Genomic DNA, 16,585 nt, shown 5'->3' on the forward strand with positions numbered 1-16,585 from the left:
ACAAGGAAACACAAACCTTAAATGACACAATGGACCAGCTAGACCTAATTGATATCTATAGGACATTTCACCCCAAAACAATCAACTTCACCTTTTTCTCAAGTGCACACGGAACCTTCTCCAGAATAGATCACATCCTGGGCCATAAATCTGGTCTTGGAAAATTCAAAAAAATTGAAATCATTCCAGTCATCTTTTCTGACCACAGTGCAGTAAGGTTAGATCTCAATTACAGGAAAAAAATTGTTAAAAATTCAAACATATGGAGGCTAAATAACACACTTCTGAATAACCAACAAACCATAGAAGAAATCAAACAAGAAATCAAAATATGCATAGAAATGAATGAAAATGAAAACACAACAACCCAAAACCTATGGGACACTGTAAAAGCAGTGCTAAGGGGAAGGTTCATAGCATTACAGGTTTACTTCAAGAAACAAGAAAAAAGCCAAATAAATAACCTAACTCTACACCTAAAGCAATTAGAGAAGGAAGAAATGAAGAACCCCAGGGTTAGCAGAAGGAAAGAAATCTTAAAAATTAGAGCAGAAATAAATGCAAAAGAAACTAAAGAGACCATAGCCAAAATCAACAAAGCTAAAATCTGGTTTTTTGAAAAAATAAACAAAATTGACAATATGCCGATAAAATGGACAACTTGAATGAAATGGACAAATTCTTAGAAAAGTATAACTTTCCAAAACTGAACTAGGAAGAAATACAAGATCTTAACAGACCCATCACAAGCAAGGAAATCGAAACTGTAATCAGAAATCTTCCAGCAAACAAAAGCCCAGGACCAGATGGCTTCACAGCTGAATTCTACCAAAAATTTAGAGAAGTGCTAACACCTATCTTACTCAAACTCTTCCAGAAAATTGCAGAAGAAGGTAAACTTCCAAACTCATTCTATGAGGCCACCATCACCCTAATTCCAAAACCAGACAAAGATGCCACAAAAAAAGAAAACTACAGGCCAATATCACTGATGAACATAGATGCAAAAATCCTTAACAAAATTCTAGCAAACAGAATCCAACAACATATTAAAAAAATCATACACCATGACCAAGTGGGCTTTATCCCAGGAATGCAAGGATTCTTTCATATCTGCAAATCAATCAATGTAATACACCACATTAACAAATTGAAAGATAAAAACCATATGATTATCTCAATAGATGCAGAGAAAGCCTTTGACAAAATTCAACACTCATTTATGATTAAAACTCTCCAGAAAGCAGGAATAGAAGGAACATACCTCAATATAATAAAAGCTATATATGACAAACCCACAGCAAGCATCACCCTCAATGGTGAAAAATTGAAAGCATTTCCCCTGAAATCAGGAACAAGACAAGGGTGCCCACTCTCACCACTACTATTCAACATAGTGTTGGAAGTTTTGGCCACAGCAATCAGAGCAGAAAAAGAAGTAAAAGGAATCCAGATAGGAAAAGAAGAAGTGAAACTCTCGCTGTTTGCAGATGACATTATCCTCTACATAGAAAACCCTAAAGACTCTTCCAGAAAATTACTAGAGCTAATCAATGAATATAGTAAAGTTGCAAGATATAAAATTAACACACAGAAATCCCTTGCATTCCTATACACTAACAATGAGAAAACAGAAAGAGAAATTAAGGAAACAATACCATTCACCATTGCAACAAAAAGAATAAAATACTTAGGAGTATATCTACCTAAGGAAACAAAAGACCTATACATAGAAAACTATAAAACACTGATGAAAGAAATCAAAGAGGACACAAACAGATGGAGAAACATACCGTGTTCATGGATTGGAAGAATCAATATTGTCAAAATGGCTATACTACCCAAAGCAATCTGTAGATTCAATGCAATCCCTATCAAGCTACCAACGGTATTTTTCACAGAACTAGAACAAATAATTTCACAATTTGTATGGAAATACAAAAAACCTCGAATAGCCAAAGTAATCTTGAGAAAGAAGAATGGAACTGGAGGAATCAACCTGCCTGACTTCAGACTCTACTACAAAGCCACAGTCATCAAGACAGTATGGTACTGGCACAAAGACAGAAATAGATCAATGGAACAGAATAGAAAGCCCAGAGATAAATCCACGAACCTATGGACACCTTATCTTTGACAAAGGAGGCAAGGATATACAATGGAAAAAAGACAACCTCTTTAACAAGTGGTGCTGGGAAAACTGGTCAACCACTTGTAAAAGAATGAAACTAGAACACTTTCTAACACCACACACAAAAATAAACTCAAAATGGATTAAAGATCTAAATGTAAGACCAGAAACTATAAAACTCCTAGAGAAGAACATAAGCAAAACACTCTTCGACATAAATCACAGCAGGATCCTCTATGACCCACCTCCCAGAATATTGGAAATAAAAGCAAAAATAAACAAATGGGACCTAATGAAACTTAAAAGCTTTTGCACAACAAAGGAAACTATAAGCAAGGTGAAAAGACAGCCCTCAGATTGGGAGAAAATAATAGCAAATGAAGCAACAGACAAAGGATTAATCTCAAAAATATACAAGCAACTCCTGAAGCTCAACTCCAGAAAAATAAATGACCCAATCAAAAAATGGGCCAAAGAACTAAACAGACATTTCTCCAAAGAAGACATACAGATGGCTAACAAACACATGAAAAGATGCTCAACATCACTCATTATTAGAGAAACGCAAATCAAAACCACAATGAGGTACCATTACACGCCAGTCAGGATGGCTGCTATCCAAAAAGTCTACAAGCAATAAATGCTGGAGAGGGTATGGAGAAAAGGGAACTCTCTTACACTGTTGGTGGGAATGCAAACTAGTATAGCCACTATGGAAAACAGTGTGGAGATTTCTTTAAAAACTGGAAATAGAACTGCCATATGACCCAGCAATACCACTTCTGGGCATACACACCGAGGAAACAAGATCTGAAGGAGGCACGTGCACCCCAATGTTCATCGCAGCACTGTTTATAATAGCCAGGACATGGAAGCAACCTAGATGCTCATCAGCAGATGAATGGATAAGGAAGCTGTGGTACATATACACCATGGAATATTACTCAGCTGTTAAAAAGAATTCATTTGAATCAGTTCTAATGAGATGGATGAAACTGGAGCCCATTATACAGAGTGAAGTAAGCCAGAAAGATAAAGAACATTACAGCATACTAACACATATATATGGAATTTAGAAAGATGGTAATGATAACCCTATATGCAAAACAGAAAAAGAGACACAGATGTACAGAACAGACTTTTGGACTCTGTTGGAGAAGGCGAGGGTGGGATGTTTCAAAAGAACAGCATGTATATTATCTATAGTGAAACAGATCACCAGCCCAGATTGGATGCATGAGACAAGTGCTCAGACCTGGTGCACTGGGAAGACCCAGAGGAATCGGGTGGAGAGGGAGGTGGGAGGGGGGATTGGGATGGGGAATACATGTAAATCCATGGCTAATTCATGTCAATGTATGACAAAACCCACTGAAATGTTGTGAAGTAATTAGCCTCCAACTAATAAAAATAAATGAAAAAATAAATAAATAAATAAAAAAGAAAATCAGCTATACTTTTGTCCCTCACTGACCTTTCGCTCCTGCCATGTGGTAGGTGTCTTATCCCTCTCACTAGGTAAAATCTCAGGTCAAGTGACTTTTCTGGGCATTAGTAGGCAGTATAAAGTTCTATAAATATGTTAGAGGGTAAAACATAGACTTGGTTTAAAATCCAATCCTGTATATTAATTAGCACTTCAATTTATTCAGAGTACTTTTTTCTCTGAACCCCCTACACCCACCTCCTCCCCAGCTAAATTAGCTGCAGTCTAACTGCTTACCTTTGGGGAAAGGATGTGGTTTACATTCTCTTCTCTTTCTGGTCTGATTCTACCCCTCCTCCTCTCCTCCCTCAGGTTTAAAGTTGGGAGGAAGTAGGAAGAGGCAGGAAAGTGAGTTTGTTCTTTTATAAAAACAGTTTTGCATTTTATAATATTCACCCATTGTAAGTGTATAACTCAGTGATATTTAGTAGATTTATAGAGTTGTGCAACCACTATGATTTTAACTCTTCTAGAAATTTCCATCACCCTCAAAAGTTCTCTTGTGCCCATTTGCAGTCAACTCTTATTCCTTTCCCCAGTCCAAGGCAACCACTGATCTCATTTCTGTCTTTGTAAATAATTTGCCTTTCTGGATATTTCCTATGAATGGAATCCTACACTATGTACTCTATTGTGTCAGATTCTTTCATTTGCATCAAGTTTTTAATTTTTATTTTTGTTGCAGTAGAGTAGATTTACAATGTTGTGTTAGTTTCAGGTGTACCTCAGAGTGAACCAGCTACACATGTACACACAGCCTTTCTTTTTTAGACTCTTTTCCCATATAGGTCGTTACAGAATGTTGAGTCGAGCTCTCTGTGCTCCGTAGTAGGTCCTCCTTAGTTATCTATCATACATGTATTAGTCTGTATATGTCAATCCCAAGCTCTCAATTTATCCCTTCCCTCTACCCCTGGTGGGGATAAATCTTAAGTTTGTTTTCTATGGTACATATACATAATGGAATGTTACTCAGCCATAAAAAAGAATGAAATAATGCCATTTGTGGCAACATGGATGGACCTAGAGACGGTCATATTGAGTGAAGTAAGTCAGACAGAGGAAGGCAAATATCACATGATATCACTTTTGTGTGGAATCTAGCATAAAGGTTTTGAAGATCATCCATATTGTGGCATGAATCAGAAATCTGTTCCTTTTTGTCAGTGAATAGTATTCACTTGTATGGATATATCACGTTTTATTTACCCACTCACCAGTTGATGGGCATTTGGGTTATTTCCAGTTTGGGGCTATTATGAACAATGTTGTTACATACATTCACTTACATGTCTTTGTGGGGATACATCTTTTTACTTCTCTTGGCTTTCTTCCTAGAAAAGGAATTTCTGAGCCTAATGGTAAATTTATATTTAAGTTTTTAAGAAATATACTAACTGGTTTCCAAAAGGATTGTACCATTTTACATTCCCATCAATAATGTATGAAAATTTCACTTTTTTCACACTTAGTTTTCTATCTTCTCTATTGTAGCCACTCTAGTAGATGTATAGAGGTATCTCATTGTGATTTCAACTATTTCCCTAATGACTAATCATGTTTAGTATCTCTTTATGTACTTATTAGCCATCTGTGTACCTCCTCTTACAAAATGTCTGTTCAGGTATTTTGCCCATTTAAAAACTGGGTCGTTTGTCAACTACTTATTGAGTTGTAAGGGTTCTTTATATGTTTGAATATTAGTCCTTTATCAGATAAATGATTTGTACATATTTTCTTTACATATGACTTGTCTTTTCATTTTCATAGTGTCTTTTGAAATGTAAGACTTTAAAAATTGACAAGGTCCAGTTTGTCATGTTTTTCTGTTACAAATTATGCATTTAGTGTCATATTTAAGGTCTCTTTGCTAAACCTAAGTTCACAAACATTTTCTCCTATTTTTATTCTAAGAAGTTCAATAGTCTTAGTTCTTTCATTTATTTATGATTAAACCTAATTTTTTTCATATTTGATATCTAGGTGCTCAGCAGCATTTGTTGAAAAAAATTATCCTCTTCCCATTGAATTGTTGAAAATCATTTGTACAGAAGTGTAAGGTTTTATTTCTGAACTTTTAATTTCATCCTGATGATCTACAATATAGATCATATGTAGATTCTATATGTCCATTCTATGTCAACACCACACTGTCTTGATTATTGTAAATTTATAGTAAGTTTTTTAATTGGGGTAATATAAAAACTCCAAATTTGTTCTGCATTTTCAAATTTGTTTTCTTTTTTTTCAGTTCCTTTGCATTTCTGTATACATTTTAAGATAAGCTTGCCAATGTAACTTTTTGCCAAAGACAAAGAAACCCTGCTTAGTTTTTGATAGAAGTGCATTGAATCTATACATCAATTTGGAGATAAATGCCAAATTTATCCCCAACAATACTGAGTCTTTCAATCTAGAATAGTTAAAAGTATGTTGTTTAATTTCCAAATATTTGGGGATTCCCAGATTTCCTTTTGTTGTTTTTTTTTTATAATTTATTTTAGATGATCTGTGATCAGATGTCATATTTCATATAATTTCAATCCTTTACAATTTATTAAAATTTGTTTTATAGCCATGGTATTTTCTAGAGAAGGTTCCAGGTGTGGTACACTAGAAATAGAATTTTAGATAAGGAAAATATTTCCTAATGATAAAATAATCACCCAACGGCTGCAGGTTATCAAGCATGCTTGAGACATTCTCTAGCAAAGACCATAAATTAGGCCATAAAACAAGTCTCAAACAATTTTAAAACATTGAAGTTATACAGAGTATAATGTTTGGTCACAAGGAAATTATAGTATCAGACAAAATAGACTTTAAGACACACATACATACAAAGTGTTTGTTATATCAAGTTGGTTGATAGAGTTGTTCAAGTCTTCTATATCCTTTCTGGTTTACTGTCTGGTGATTTTATTAGCTCTTGAGGGTGTAATAGTGAAGTCCCCGATTGTTATTATTGAGTTTTCCGTCTCCCTGTTCAACTCTGTCACTTCTTACTTTATGTATTTTGAGGTTCTGTTGTTATTCAATATATCTTTCTGATGATTTGACCATTTAGTAATTATGAAATATGCTTCTTTGCCTCATACTATTTCTGCTTTTGAAGTCTATGTTATCTGATATTAATACTACTCTAGATTTTTTTGTGGATGCAGTTTGCACCGTGTATTGTTTTTTTCCAAACTTTTGTTTTCAACCTGTTTGTGCAATGTCATCAGGTTTGTTTGGATATCCTTACTTTCATTTATAAGCTTGGCTTCCTAAAGATCACACTTGTATCTTCCTGGTGTAGTGATAAGTCAATTTCCCACAGCCTCAAGTCAGAACATTAAAGAATCCCCAAATTCTTACCCAAAGTTCATCAGTTTGTAAAGTATTATGTAAAGTGTATGAACACTTCTCAGATTGTCTTTTGCATTTGGTTGATTTCCATACTGTCAAAATGGTTGTTTTTGTTAATTTAATCCCAGTTTGTAGTTGCTTTGTGGGGGGATGAGTTTTGCTGATCTCCTTACTCAGCCATAGGTGGAGGTCCCCTCTTCTGCAGAGAATTTTTTGGCATGGTTGCAAAATGGTTTGCCTATATCAGACTCTTTTCCCTGTGAGCCTTTGGTGTGGGGTGTTTTTTTTTTTTTTTCATTTATTTTTACTAGTTGGAGGCTAATTACTTTACAATATTGTAGTGGTTTTTGCCATACATTGACATGAATCAGGCATGCATTTATATGTGTTCCCCATCCTGATCCCCCCTCCCACCTCCCTCCCCATCCCATCCCTCTGGGTCTTCCCAGTGCACCAGCCCTGAGCACTTGTCTCATGCATCCAACCTGGGCTGGTGATCTGTTTCACACTTGATAATATACATGTTTCAATGCTATTCTCTCAGATCATCCCACCCTTGCCTTCTCCCACAGAATCCAAAAGTTGGTTCTATACATCTGTGTCTCTTTTTCTGTCCTGCATATAGGGTTATCATTACCATCTTTTTAAATTCCATATATATGCGTTGAGTGAGTGAGTGAGTGAAGTCGCTCAGTCATGTCCGACTCTTTGTGACCCCATGGACTGTAACCTACCAGGCTCCTCCGTCCATGGAATTTTCCAGGCAAGAGTACCAGAGTGGGTTGCCATTTCCTTCTCCAAGGGATCTTCTTGACCCAGGGATCGAACCCGGGTCTCCCGCATTGTGTGCGGGCAGATGCTTTACCATCTGAGCCACCAGGGAAGCCCATATATGCGTTAGTATACTGTATTGGTGTTTATCTTTCTGGCTTACTTCACTCTGTATAATGGGCTCCAGTTTCATCCATCTCATTAGAACTGATTCAAATGTATTCTTTTAATGGTGGGTTCTTCAAAGACCATTCAGTTGGGTCTCTCCAACTGCAACTCCTGTGATATGGGCTGTGTATTCTCTTCCTTCAGCTGATTTTCTCCCATTTAGTTGGTTTGCCAGTGGCCCACTCTGTACCAACCCTTGATATCATGGGTCCACAGTTCTTCCAGGTAGTTCTCTTTGATAAGGTCTAAATATGTCTTCTGGCTCACTTTTTCACCCATGTGGCTCACATATGGTTGTCGGGACACATGTATTAATTCTTGTCCTCACAAATGTAGAGTGCCAGCCTTCTCAATAAAGCAACTTCTCTCCTTTGATCCACCACCAAATCAATTTACCATCTGTGTCTTGCCTTCTAGATTTCCAGGCTGGAGTCTGACACTGTCCACAATTCCCAATTTCAGGAATCACTTAGGTCCTTGAGTCATCCCCCTCAAGCTGTTCTCACTGCGGGGGGTGGGGGGGGAGGGGTAAAGGGAAGGAATTTTGGTGCAGGCATCTCAGAGAAATCTTCCTCATTACATTTTTTCTCAACTTCCATGCTTCTGATGCTTCCTATAGGAAGGAGTTTTTGGAGACATGAAAGCACTTCGCAGATACTTCCTTTTGAAAATCCGCTTCTCACTATGAAACATTATTTAAGAATTTCTTATCTATTGCATCTTGCTGCCTCATTAAAAATTCCAATTCAGCATCCCATTACACTTGTGTTTATTTTTAGAGACTTCTTCTGGTCCCCTTCAGACTAAACAATGTTTCTGAAAGTTACGGGATGTTCATAGATGTTATGTGAAAAACAGGTCCTGTGAGGAAAGAACTTTGGGGAGCACTGTGCTGAGCTAAGTTCGGGAGATCTTGTTTGCTGTGGACCTTCTAGAATTTTCCATATGCTAACAGGCACTGTGAAGTTTCAAGGTGTGTGTGTGTGTGTGTGTGGAGTTTTTCTCGAGCTTATTTGATCATGAAAAACACTCCCTCTGCCTTGTTTGGCAAGCCATTTAAAGGAATTAGCATTCTATAGAATGCATTTTGGAAATTGCATTTTGGCCTGGAATCGCAATTGGCCTGGAAGTTACCAGTGGAAAGGGAAGGTATTTTCTTCTTCATCCAAAGGCAGGCAATCTACTACTGACCTTCACTGCATTCGATCCACCATGATTCTGAAAGTTTCATGTGCTTTCATTTATTTTTTAACCTGCATGAAGTTGAGCTTTCTTTCCCACTAGATTAAAATCCTAATTGATGGAAACCCCATCCAGTGCAACTTTGCATCTCCAGGGCTTATCACAATGCCTGAGACTTAGGATGAGTGAATAAACAGCATTAGTGAAGGAGTTCTTTGCTGCTGCTTCTGCTCCTGCTTCTTTCTTTTAAAGAAAGTAAGAAAAAGTCCCTACACTAGAGTCCAAAACCACATATATGCATCCATCAAATATGCCTATTTTGTGTTTATGAAATTCCCCCAAAATATCTAAAAATCTGTGCTCATGATTATCTGCAGGAGGATTCATTAGATGTCCTTGCTTTTTCCAAGGGCAACCAGGGTGGGTTTTCTCTTTCTTTATTTCTGTGTATGATTGTGTACACACAGCTGAAGAGACGAGTCACTGAGAACTTTCCAAAAGAAATGAATGGGATAAAACAGATTGCCAAGTTACTGAGTGGTAATTAAGAACAGATTCCTAACATCATCACTTTACCATGTTTAAGGTCTTTCCTTTAAAAGACAAAACCACTGAATGATGAAACGTGTTATGCTTCTTCTGATGTCCCTTGGCCTCCCCCAAGTCCCTGCTCAGTTGCATATACACACATGTGCCAGCCCAAAGTCACACAGACCTGACGATTCCAAGCAGCCTCCATTTATTCTTCAACGGAGAAAAATGAGTGTGTGTGTGTTTTCCCCATCTCCATTCCCAGTGTAGATCAGGTGGGAAGATTTCTTTCTCTCAAACATTTCAAAAGACAACTTCACCTTGAACTTGATTGCAGCACTCAGCCCTGAGCATGATTCTTCAAAGAGTCTTGAGCTACTGAAGCCGAGACCATCATGGGAGTTTGTATGCAGCCCCAGCTACAAGGACTCTGTCTCCAGAAATAACATAAGCTGCTGTGGCTACCAGTGCCCACTGGTAATGGCCTTTCCCCTGGCTGGGGACCCTAGACTCGGATCACACATTGTCTGGGGGGATCAGAAAGGAATTCCACCCCCTTTCTCAGCTGCTGAAGTACTTTGCACACTGGGCCACATCCCATCCCACATCTGGCCAGGTGTGGAGCCTGTCTGGCCTCTGCTGGGGATAGGAGTAGGGGCACATGCCGGATTAGATGCACGCACGGCCTGCCTTGCTGTGGGGGTGGATGGCTGCCGCCACAATGTCCCAGGATTGTGTGTCTTGTGGTTAAACACTTAGGGTTCTGACGTAGGCAAGGCAGCAGAGCTGACCCTCAAAGCCGCTGCAAACAACCTGAGCAGGCTTCTCAAAAATGCTGTCCTGCGTCTCGGAAGGAGACGGCTTTTATGGGCCCAATTTTCCAATCGCTGCCTATTTGGTGTGGTCATGTCCAAGCCAGGGGAGGTTTCTTAACTCCAGGCAAAGATATTTGCAGAGAGCTAGATGCCAGGAACCTGGTGAATTGTACATTAATGTTAAGTGCATTCTTGGTATTAACTAACAGAAGAGCTGTGTGTGGTGGGGGGTGGGGGTGGAGATGGAAAAGGGCAAAGAGAGGAAGAGGCTTGTAAGAATAATGGCCATCTGTAATTACAAACATTCTGCAATTCAATCCTCACTCCAGCACCATGGGCTTGATCCTCCTATTATTCCATATTTTTCCAGAGAAACTAAATGATGCTCTTAATTAGCTGTAAGATCTTGAACTGGGGTTAGAAACCAGGCTTTTACTGATGCCATATTCTGAGGCCATTCTACAACCCCACCCCATGATGAGAACCTAAAACATCTTTCAGGCAGTTCATGTCCTAATTTCATGTCCTTTCCAGGAAGAAATTGTGGAACCTGACCTTTCTTCTTTAGTTATAGTCTCAGAAGTTACTGTTGGCTAAGTGCGATATTTGAAATGGATAATCAGCAAGGACATACTGTATAGCATGTGAAACTCTGCTCAGTGTTATATGGCAGCCTGGATAGGAGAGGAGTTTAGGGGAGAATGGGTACATGTAAACACATGGCCGAGCCCCTTTGCAGTTCACCTGAAACTATCAAAACAATTGTTTGCTATTCGGCTATACCCCAGTACAAAATAAAAAGTTTTTTAAAAAAGAAGTTACTGCTGGATAATGGAAGTTCAGGAGGCTGGTTCTAATCAATGGAGATTATATGCCTAAATATAAGTGAAAGAAACAGAATGGTCCATGATCAAAACACCTGATGTGTTATATATCTGTGCTGACCTGGGCCCAGTTTACCACCACCTTCTTCTGCCCTCTCGACATTACCAACGCCCTTGAGAGAGAGTTTGGCATTTTCCTGAGCAGAGCCTTGGGTCCGAAGGTGGATTCTGATGGCCTCAGGGGTGGGATGAGAGGGACCTCATGACTCTGAGGGTTCCTCTTTCTCCCCTGTCTTAGAAGAACTCACTGGAGTAGGGACTTTCAATCCATTTGCCTCATTTAATCTTGTCAACAATCCTTTAGGGATAGAATGTTCTTCATTCCATGATATTGTTGAGAAACTGTATTAGTCAAGGTTCTCTGGATAAACAGAACCAATGGGTGTGTGTGTGTGTGTGTGTGTGTGTGTGCGTGCGTGTGTGTGTGTATAGATAGACAGGTAGATTTTTAGGAATCGGCTCACTTAATTGTGGGAGGCTGGCAGGCTGGAGATTCAGGGAAGAGTTTCAGTTCAGATCTGATATGTCATTCTCTGGGAGAATCCTGGAAGTCATGCTTTGTTCTATTATGACCTTCAGATGACTGAATGAGGTCCACCTACGTTATAGAGGTTCCCCAATTTAAATGTTAATCTCATCCAAAAAAACACCCTTATGAAAACATTTAGAATAATATTTGACCAAATACTCGAGTATGTGGCCCAGCCAAGTTGACATGTAAAATTAACCATCAAACACCAAGCTTCAGAAAGTTACCTGTCACACGGCAGTGAGAGGCAAGGTGGGGATTTAACCGGGGTCTCTAACACTTGAGTCCTTATCACCACCTTCTTTAGCCTGTCAGTGTGATTTGGGGAAGGTGATTTTGTACTGATTGGATGGCTATTCATGGGGTTCTCACTGATCCTTTACAAGGTCGTTGCTGAGTGCTCCTGGGGCCTGTACGGTATAGGACCAGGAGGTCTGGCCCTGGAAAGAGGGTGAGGAGGGGCAATTGTGACGCTTACTTCTCCCATGAGTTAGCCGGGCCTCGGAAGTGTACAGTTGGCTTTGGATGCAGGGACAAGCTCCCTGAATTGTTTGGGGGTCCCTTAGGAAGCAGGTGGAATTTTCTAGATGAACAGTGTGTCACACAGAGCCATATTCCTGGGATATACAGGTGACTGACAGGTGAAGGAAGATGGGCCCCACCCCACCCTTGGGGCAGTCTTGAGCATAAGCGATTACCCTCCGTCCTCCCTACATTAGGGTTCTGTGTGCAATAATGTTGGGTGTAGGGGGAAAATAGATGATCTTGGAAGGGCCCCTTCCACTTTATGGGTTCTTCAAGACTCAACAACCTCAAAAACAGTCTCTTAGCATGGAGGGCCATGTATTTTATAAGCTTCACCTGCTTCTGTTCCCAGTAGAACCTGAGTAAGCTTACCTGGGGAGGGATGGAGTCTTTTTTTCCTTGTCTCCTCAGACCTGGAATATTCTGGTGCATGGCCTCTTCCCCTGATCCCATCCTCCTCATGCTTCCCACCTACCACCTCTAAGTCTCCAGCTCTATCTCAGTTCAGTTCAGGTGAGTCACTCAGTCGTGTCCAACTCTTTGCAACCCTAAGGATGCCAGGCTTCCCTGTCCATTACCAACTCCCGGAGCTTGCTCAAACTCATGTCCGTGATGCCATCCAACCATCTCATCCTCTGTCATCTCCTTCTCCTCCTGCCTTCAATCGTTCCCAGCATCAGGGTCTTTTCCAATGAGTCAGCTCTTCGCATCAGGTGGCCAAAGTACTGCAGTTTCAGGTTCAGCATCAGTCCTTCCAATGAATATTCAGGACTGATTTCCTTTAGGATTGACTGGCCCTATCTCACCTCATCTTTAATCCCTTCCTGTCTCTCACTTTGCCTGGAAGAAGTTAATAAGGCTATTCTAAAAGGAGTTAATTCCAAAAGGAGTAAATTCTTTTTTTGACATTTTATCAGACTTTTAATTTTATATTGGAGTCTAGCCAACTAGCAATGTTGTGATGATTTCAGATGGAGAGCAAAGGGACTCAGCCATACATATACATGTAAAAAGGAGTAAATGAGGCTATCTCTCATTAGGTCTGCCTTTTTATCGGGTCTGCTCCTGCTAACTTCCATTAATTCTGCTGCATTTCCTTGTGGCTGGAGACAAGTAGATTGGCTTGTGGCATGATCTTCAAGGTAGGATGATCACACCAAGGCTCCTAATCCTAGAAATGAGTCAGTCACAAAATCCTCTTATGCTTTAGTCACTTCTCTGCATCTTCTTTATAATAATAATTTAAAACATATACCAATTATTTACTACTCACCATATGCTGGGCAATATGGACAAAAACAGTTGGAAAAGCAGGGTTAAGATTGAGAGGAAAATGGTGGTTGGAATGTAGATTTGGATGTCAAGATGATGGTAGACCTTCTCAGACTGTCACAGAGCCTATGGTACAACTAACAAGAAAGGATGAAATCACGTAAGATGGGTTTCATTCTCCTTCTTGGCAAGAGAAGGAAGATGACTGGCAGATCCCTGGGGAACATCCACAGTCAGGTGGAAGAAGGACCTGGAAGAGAAACTGCACAAAGGAAGTTGTTGTGCTGAGATGTCCCTGAAAGAGGGGAGTGCTTCAAAAAAGCGGTGCTCTAAGCATCTTACAGGACATGACCATGAAGATGCCAAGACTTGATTCAACTAAAAGGTCATGTGACCTTAGCAAGAGCAACTATGGGGATTCAGGGCAGGATATCAGAGGGTAGCTGGAAGGTGATGGGGATTAGGGGAGACAATGGACTGGACTCAATTCCCCAAGTGGACTGCAGCACTTTCTAGTTCCAGAATTTACTTTCAGTCTCTTGCATCTTGACATAGACTTAGTATGCATTAGGCATCTTCACTGGGCTTCTTGGTTTTATTATTTAAGGTGTTGCAGAAAATACGCAGAATTGGAATTAGAAGAACTAGGCCAGGGTTCAAGGGTCCCTTATTTTGTAGACTGTGTTATCTTGGGCAGGATATCTATTAAATCTGGCTTCTTTTCTTATATGAAAAATGCAGGTTATTGTGATACTTCTCCAAATTGTGAAGTTTGCCGGGGAATATATGTGGATAGGCTTTGAAAACTATTAAGAGTGATGTCAGTATAAGGTTAAATGGAGGAGGAAATGGCAACCCACTCCAGTATGCTTGCCTGGAGAATCCCATGGACAGGGGAGCTTGATGGGCTATAGTCCACCTCTGTGGCTACAGGGGTCACAAAGAGTCAGACACGACCGAGTGACTAAGCACACATACGGTTAAAAGGAATTATCATACTTGTGAGCTAATCTTCAGGAATCCTTCCAATATTGCATTTTGGTGGATTGATGGAAATGTGTCAGGTAAGGCTGTATTTGACTGTCAAAAAAAAAAAAAAAACATAAGACAACTATTATAACAGGAACACATAGGAGTTTATTTTTCTCGCCTGACAAGAAATCAGAGGAAAGTTCAGCCACTTACGGATGTCATCAAGGGCCCCAGTTCCTTTTACCTTACTGCTCCAGCATTCTTAAGTGAGTGGTTTTTGTTCTCAAGGTTGCAAGATGGTTGCTGTATCTCCAGACATCATATTTACGTCCTAAGAGAGAAGAAATGGAGGAAGGAGAAATAGGGGCTGTCAAGGGGTTGAAGGGGCATGACATCCGAATCTGACTTTTTCTTAAAGAATATTTGTGGAAGCTGACCCCAGCCTTCTGCATGCCAACCTCACTGGATGGAAATCGGTTTCACAGCTATTTCCAGTTACAAGGGTGTCTGGAATGGTGACTACTGTAGACCTCCAGTTTCTTTAGTTGAGGAAGGCAAGGGAGAAGGGGATTTTGGAAGCTAATGTGCAGTGTCCACCACAAAGCAGAGTTCACCGTGGAACCCTGATGGGAGGAAGGGGACTGAGAGATGTTGCTGTGGGGTATGATGCTCAGGAGGACAGCCAGACAGTGACCAAACTGCAGGGCTCTGAGCTCTCTGTGGCTTGGACCAAAACATCTTGGCTGTCTCCCACCAAGAGGCCCAGTCCCAAGACTTGGCTCCTTCTGGCAATCAGCCCTAACCAGCTGCTGCCAAAGGGGTAAACACATTCCAAGTCCTTGAGTCCCTGCTGCACTGTAACTGTGGTTAAGACACACCCCCACCTTTACCCCATCTGGGCTAACGGAATGCTCGCTAGGGCTGTGTTGTTTTAGTGATGATTTGTGGTTATCCTCCTTCTCCTTAATGGGGAGTTGAATACCTACACACTTATGTTATCCAACTGAACAAGCGATTTGCATCCCATGCATCTCATTTTTCAGTTCATTCTCCAGCCCTGGGGCACCAAGTAGGATAAGGCATTACGCTCTCTTTTTTTTCTCTACTCTGGAAAGATGGCCATTAAACCAAGTCATGTCCCCAAACCTCTTCAGCTAGGTAGAGAAACAGACAACCATCAGAATCCAGACCTGAACAGCGAGAAAATCCCACCTCCCGGCTCATCACCCAACGCCAGCTCCATCTGCTTGCTCACTCCTGGGAGAGTGAAACAATGCAGACTCCATCCTGATGATGGTGCCAGTCATGGAGGAGACTGTTGTTCTTGATTAAGGCAACTTCTATCCAGACAAGGAGATGGATCACAATCACATTTAAGGAAAAAAAAAAAAGAAAAGAAATTAAAAGCCATTATATAAAGTATGAATAAGGACTATTGTAAATGGCTCAAACTGTACATGTAAGCAATGAAGTAAGATGAATTGACTGGTACTGAGTTGGAAAAGCTATACAGGGGCAGGGAGTGTGGAACATACTTTAATAAAAATAAACTTTTTTTTTTTTTTTAACGCGCCCACTCCCAAAGAAGAAATGGAAAAGTTGTTGGGGTGTGGACCAGGGCTTCTAATTAGCTGTTCTGTTCTTCCTGATTTATCTCCTTTCTTGCCCTAGCACCTCTTGGGACTTAGTGTCCCGTGAAGGGACTTGGTCGAAGGGCAGAGCTCCCGGTCCCGAGCACCTGACCTCCCAGCCCGCTCGAACCAGGAGAGAAACGATGAGAAACCCACCGCCTCAGGTCACCACTCCCGCCTGCTTGACCCCTTCCCTGTTTCCAAAACAGAGGAAGCCCTGAGAAGGCTCTTTGCCAGAGTTGGAAAACAGCTACCCTCATTGTCTGCCTCGCCCTGCCGGCTGCGTTCTCCTCCCTCCCTCCGCTGCTTTCTGCCTGAAAGTGTGAAAATTACAAAT

The sequence above is a fragment of the Dama dama genome, chromosome 7 (assembly GCF_033118175.1).
Source record: "Dama dama isolate Ldn47 chromosome 7, ASM3311817v1, whole genome shotgun sequence".
Lineage (NCBI taxonomy): Eukaryota > Metazoa > Chordata > Mammalia > Artiodactyla > Cervidae > Dama > Dama dama.